Source organism: Rhinopithecus bieti, unplaced genomic scaffold (genome assembly GCF_001698545.2).
Source record: "Rhinopithecus bieti isolate Rb0 unplaced genomic scaffold, ASM169854v2 scaffold_35538, whole genome shotgun sequence".
Classification (NCBI taxonomy): Eukaryota; Metazoa; Chordata; class Mammalia; order Primates; family Cercopithecidae; genus Rhinopithecus; species Rhinopithecus bieti.
The window spans coordinates 4427954-4433631 of record NW_016815913.1 but is presented as its reverse complement, the minus strand read 5'-3'; the positions used below and the strand labels follow the sequence as shown (position 1 = coordinate 4433631).

General features: G+C 45.6%; 1 long non-coding RNA gene across 1 annotated transcript in view; it reads left to right on the top strand.

Moving 5' to 3' along the window:
• Positions 1–58: 58 nt before the first annotated feature.
• Positions 59–5678, top strand: part of LOC108516568 (uncharacterized) — a 10259-nt gene continuing 4639 nt past the window's right edge. The window contains exons 1-2 of the long non-coding RNA XR_001881867.1: positions 59–327; positions 2902–3098. This is a non-coding gene — a long non-coding RNA (uncharacterized LOC108516568). The remainder of the gene's footprint in view (positions 328–2901; positions 3099–5678) is intronic.

Here is a 5678-nt window from a genome sequence, read left to right as displayed (position 1 = left end):
TTACTGATTAATGGATTCTGAGTATTATTGGATTTCTTCTCACTATGTTTTAAGCTTGTGATATGCGCTGTTTCATGTTACTGACGACTGTGATGAAGTAGCCAAGATCCAAATTATGTATTTTGCTGCAATGAAAATAATAATACGTACTCTCCAGATTACTGTGAAGTTGGGAGAAAACTGACAAGCAGATCACCTGAAAGTGCTGGTTACGTGGTAGACGCTGGTAAGAGATTCCCATTGCCTTTCTTGGATTTCGCTCATCTCTAGAGAACTGTGTCGGCTCCTCCCCATGCATCTGGGCACCCAGGTCCTGCCCCTGCTCAGGTATTGTCTTTGCATTTCCATTTCCTGGTTTGGCATATCTCTGGGTCCTGGGGTTCCTCATCTTCCTTCATCCCTGGCTCAGAGTTGGCTTCTTTTCAGACTGTGGCTCTGGCTCTGGCTCTGGCTGTGCTGGGACTTAGCTCCTCCTCTACTTACACACAGCCTCTTCCCCCAAACCCACTCCCACCCTACCCTCCTGCCCCCAACCATGGATCTCCCTAGAGCTCTCTGCCCCCACAGTTCTGTGCTGCTGCCAGTTGACATCAGACGCCAATAGTGGCTTCTTGCCAGACATGCCAACTGGGTTTAAACCCTTGGGTTTGACAATAAAGAAGAGAAAGGAATTGTTTACAACAAGAAGTTAGGCCAAAAAATGAATTTTAGGAATTCATTTGAGACTGATGATGTCACCCTCATAAAACCACTCCTTAGGAAATCTGAACAAAATGAGTGAAAACTTACTAGTTGTTCTCATTGAGGCTGGGCCCCAGGATTCTGACGTTGATTCAGGATCAGGGGATCCTGATCTTGATTCAGGATCAGGAAATTCACTTCTGTGGGGGTGCCCTGGTCCTTCCTGGCTTCCAGCTGACTGCAGCCAGCTGCTTCCACAGCAGGAGGAATTTCCTCCATGGTGCTGGGGGCCCATGACCTGAGACGGTGGGGAGAGATCCCAGCAGACGTGTTCCACATGGACCATCCGTGAGAATGGCTGACCCCCACCTGAATGACTTGCTGCTGCAGCTGGACAGTGAGGCTGACCTCCCCAGCAGTATGGCGCTGGGGTCGCTGCACCTGCAGAATGCCACAGTGGGGGCCGGCACCAGCTGCCAGGTCGCTGGTGGGGGGACCCAACAGAGAGGGAGGCATCTCTCATGCTCCCCAGGGATTGTCAATGTGATGGTGAACCCTGAGGTGGAAAAATTCATTAAAAATGAATAATTTCTCAAAACCACTACAGGCAACTCCCAGGTATGAAGCCTAATTGAATGCCACTTTTTAAGAACCAGTTTAGTCCTGAGTTAGAGGTGGCAGAAATCTTCATACTACTTGCAAATCAGCTGCAGTGCTTTAGCCAACTTCTGCAGTGTTCTAAGTTCTATTAAAGCTTACACTGAAAATGCTTAGTTAACAAATGTACTTTATCAATACAACACAGATAAATATTCACCTACTATTTTTAGGCAATAGCTGGGCAACCCACTGTGTTCCCTTCATCATTTGAGCTACTGAGCTGCTAGAAGTCTGTACTCTAGTAAGAAAAAAAAACACTTATTTTTTACTCAGTTTTCTGATATAGCCATTTTATATCCCTCCTTCCTTTACTGTCTTAGTCTTGTCATTTTATTCTTGCATTATTATGTAAAAACAAACAATCTTGTCATTTTATAATTGAATTATTACATAAAAACAAACAATCACTTGGGCTCTTCATTGTGTTGCATTTGCGTAGTTTTTAAAAAGAAGGAAAAAAAGTAATTTTCCCTTTTACCCTCCCTATAGAAAGGGTAGCAAGGCCTTAGGGGTTGAGTTCTGAAGTTTACTGTCTTTAGGGGAATTTGCAGTTATTTTGTATTTCAAGGACTAAAGCTCTAAATAATCCACCCACCCCACTGCCATGCTGCCCCAAAACTGTGTTTGGAAATGCTCAGCACTTTTGAAAAAGACAAAAAAGTAGATGAGCATCTGGACTGGAGACTTGTGCTTTGACTGACAAGGATAAAAGACAGAGTAAGTGGTATTGCTTTTCCAAGCCCTCAGAACTGGGAGACAAGAGAGGGGACTATGGGTAGCAGACACCTGTAAACACCTGTAGGCTCCAGTAACCCCTCCTGCATAGCACCCCAAAGGTGGTAGGTCCTCAGATAAAGGTGATGGTATGCATACCAAGTGCCTTGGTCCTGTCAACTGAAGAATGACCAGGCTCATGCATTTGGAAAGGAGGGCTTTATTACTCATAAGGGGTTGCAGCCTGCAAGGTGACCATTCTAACAGGCTGGGAAAGCGTAGCTTCTGGCAGAAGCCAGAAACAGACAGACACCTGGAAGGTGGGGGCAAAGGGAACAGGAACAGAGTGACTAAAACATGCACATGTGTAATTGAGTTTCACACCCCTTCATGAGTCATATGTGCAAAAAATGGCAGCATTAGCATGATCTAAGGGTGGAGTTTCTGGCCATTTGACATTAAAAAGTGAAGCAGAGAACATGATAATCATCGCTGTGCATCCTCCATAGACTAGACAGAACTAATATGGGTTGGAGGTCACTTATCAGGAAGGAACGCTGGCTAGTTGTTGTGCTGTCAAAACCACAAAATGGAGAGGCAGCATTAGGCTGCTGGTGGGTATCAGCTTGAGTCTTCCCAAAGGGCTGGTTTCTGTTAAACCCTTAGGGAAGGAAGTCTAATGGTGGTTAGCCAACGAGGTTGTTTAAGGAGGCATGTTCAGCCTCCCATCCCACCGTGGCTGGGAACTCAGCTTCCAAGGTTTCCCTGGGGTCTTCTTAGCCAAGAGGGGGTCTGTTCAGTCTGTAGGGGACTGATAATTTCATTTTATTCTCATCCTGAAAACAGTAGAGTGTCTACATGGTAGAGCCCAGAATGAAAGAACAAGTCACTGTAGGGTATCTCTGCAATCCTCATTAAACATCAGAGCCCACAAGACAGGTTTTGGATTATTTCTGAAGCTAATCATAGAGTAAGACACTCCATCAACTGGGAACCCGACTCCTTCCTGTGTTGCTGGAACAGAGTTCTATAAGCTAACAGAGGTAAGGAAAATGTACAAATTAATATTTGGTTTTGTGTGTCTTACAAAATCTTGCTCAAAGACAGATTTTGCTTGCTATTTGGAAAAAGAAAACCTAAGATTTCTTTCATTCAAATGGTTCAGCAATTCACACTTATATAACTGGATTTATCTTTTATTTTATCCACACTATATAATATTGTAAATTACCATACAATCATTTTAGGAAATACATAAGCTATAAATAAGTAGAAGATAAGCAAGTTTGAATGCTTTGCTTGTATCTCCCCAGAATTTCTAAGGCATTCAGTTTATGAGGCTTTGACTTGTAAATATAATGCACAGTTCAACTTTTTGATCTGAGGCACAAAACTTCAATCAGGCAGAAGAATAACAAAGCTTCAGCTTTCCATTTCTATCACTACCTCTTTAGTTAATATTTTCTCGAAAAGGGAAGGTTCCAAGATGGCAGAATAAGAACAGCTCCAGTCTATAGCTCCCAGCATGAGCAATGCAGAAGATGGGTGATTTCTGCATTTCCAACAGAGGTACCAGGTTCATCTCACTGGGGCTTGTCAGACAGTGGGTGCAGACCACAGAGTGTGAGCTGAAGCAGGGTGGGGCATCGCCTCACCAGGGAAGCACAAGGGGTCAGGCAATTCCCTCTCCTAGCCAAGGGAAGCCATGACAGATGGTACCTGGAAAATCAGGACACTCCCACCTTAATACTGTGCTTTTCCTACAGTCTTAGCAAATGGCACACCAGATGATTATATCCCGTGCCTGGCTTGGAAGGTCCCATGCCCACGGAGCCTCTCTCACTGCTAGCACAGCAGTCTGAGATTGAACTGCAAGGCCACAGCGAGGCTGGAGAGGGGGGTCTGCCATTGCTGAAGCTTGAGTAGGTAAACAAAGTGGCCAGGGAAGCTATAACTGGGTGGAGCCCACTGCAGCTCAAGGAGGCCTGCCTGCCTCTGTAGACTCCACCTCTGGGGGCAGGCTGTAGCTGAACAAAAGGCAGCAGAAACTTCTGCAGACTTAAACGTTCCTGTCTGACAGCTTTGAAGAGAGTAGTGGTTCTCCCAGCATGGAGCTTGAGATCTGAGAACGGACAGACTGCCTCCTCAAGTGGGTCCCTGACTCCCAAGTAGCCTAAATGGGAGACATCTCCCAGTAGTGGCTGACTGACACCTCATACAGCCAGGTGCCCCTCTGAGACAAAGCTTCCAGAGGATCAGGCAGCAACATTTGCCGTTCTGCTATATTTGCTGTTCTGCAGCCTCCGCTGGTGATACACAGGCAAACAGGTTCTGGAGTGGACCTCCAGCAAACTCCAACAGACTGTTAGAAGGAAAACTAACAAACAGAAAGGACATCCACACCAAAACCCCAACTATAACTGGGTGGAGCCCACTGTAGCTCAAGGAGGCCTGCCTGCCTCTGTAGACTCCACCTCTGGGGGCAGGCTGTAGCTGAACAAAAGGCAGCAGAAACTTCTGCAGACTTAAACGTTCCTGTCTGACAGCTTTGAAGAGAGTAGTGGTTCTCCCAGCATGGAGCTTGAGATCTGAGAATGGACAGACTGCCTCCTCAAGTGGGTCCCTGACTCCCAAGTAGCCTAAATGGGAGACATCTCCCAGTAGTGGCTGACTGACACCTCATACAGCCAGGGGGCCCCCTGAGACAAAGCTTCCAGAGGATCAGGCAGCAACATTTGCCGTTCTGCTATATTTGCTGTTCTGCAGCCTCCGCTGGTGATACACAGGCAAACAGGTTCTGGAGTGGACCTCCAGCAAACTCCAACAGACTGTTAGAAGGAAAACTAACAAACAGAAAGGACATCCACACCAAAACCCCAACTGTATGTCACCATCACCAAAGACCAAAGGTAGATAAAACCACAAAGATGGGGAGAAACCAGAGCAGAAAAGCTGAAAATTCTACAAATCAGAGTGCCTGTTCTCCTCCAATGGAACGCAGCTGCTCCCCAGCAACAGAACAAAGCTGAATGGAGAATGACTTTGACAAGTTGAGAGAAGGAGGCTTCAGACGATTAGTAATAACAAACTCCTCCGAGCTAAAGGAGGATGTTCGAACCCTCGCAAAGAGCTAAAAACCTTGAAAAAAGATAAGACAAATGGCTAACTAGAATAAACAGTGTAGAGAAGACCTTAAATGACCTAATGGAGCTGAAAACTATGGCACGAGAACTATGTTACACATGCACAAGCTTCAGTAGCTGATTCCATCAAGTAGAAGAAAGGGTATCAGTGATTGAAGATCAAATGAATGAAATGAAGCGAGAAGAGAAGTTTAGAGAAAGAAAGAGTAAAAAGAAACAAACAAAGCCTCCAAGAAATTTGGGACCATGTGAAAAGACCAAATCTACATCTGACTGGTGTACCTGAAAGTGACAGGGAGAATGGAATCAAGTTGGAAAACACTCCTCAGGATATTATCCCTGAGAATTTCCCCAACCTAGCAAGGCAGGCCAACATTCAGATTCCCACAAAGGGAAGCCCATCAGACTAACAGTGGATCTCTCGGCAGAAACTCTACAAGCCAGAAGAGAGTGGGGGCCAATATTCAACATCCTTAAAGA